A 595-nucleotide genomic window follows, 5' to 3' on the forward strand; every position below is an offset into this window, starting at 1 on the left:
CACACACACACACACACATATATGATTATAGTAAAATAAATCGTACTTACCCTGAGAGCGCCACTGTGAATGAGCCCCTTCAAGACCAGTCTTGGACAGAGTTTGCAAAGTGCCGGGTAAATATCCTGGTTGTTGGTAATTGTAGTGGTGGTGGTGGTGGTGGTGGTAGTAGTGTTAGTTGCAGTCGTGGAAAAAGAGGAGGGTTGTGGAGAGCGAGAAGGGAAGAAAAGAAGAGAAACGCAATGGAATTAGTGGACGAAGGAAAGTGGATGAGTATACGATAGTGATGATGATGATGGTTATAATGGTGACGACGACGAAGTTGATCATAATGATGACGATGACGGACGACGATGATGAGTGATAATGATGAAGATGCTGATGACAATGATGACGATGGTGGTGATGGTGATGGTAATAATGGGGATAAGAATGGTGCTGCTGCCGTCGCTGTTGCTAATGATGATGATGATGATGATGATGATGAAGATGATGATGATGATGATGATGATGATGATGGTGATGATGATGACGATGATGATGATGATGATGATGTGCGTGTGTGTAAAAAGCCGAAAGCCGTCACTCACAAGCG

General features: G+C 43.7%; 1 long non-coding RNA gene across 1 annotated transcript in view; it reads right to left on the bottom strand.

Moving 5' to 3' along the window:
* LOC106882211 (uncharacterized) overlaps window positions 1-595 on the bottom strand; it is a 10,345-nt gene that overhangs the window by 9,361 nt on the left and 389 nt on the right. The window contains exon 2 of the long non-coding RNA XR_001410967.2: window positions 51-125. This is a non-coding gene — a long non-coding RNA (uncharacterized LOC106882211). The remainder of the gene's footprint in view (window positions 1-50; window positions 126-595) is intronic.

Source organism: Octopus bimaculoides, chromosome 30 (assembly GCF_001194135.2).
Source record: "Octopus bimaculoides isolate UCB-OBI-ISO-001 chromosome 30, ASM119413v2, whole genome shotgun sequence".
Classification (NCBI taxonomy): domain Eukaryota; kingdom Metazoa; phylum Mollusca; class Cephalopoda; order Octopoda; family Octopodidae; genus Octopus; species Octopus bimaculoides.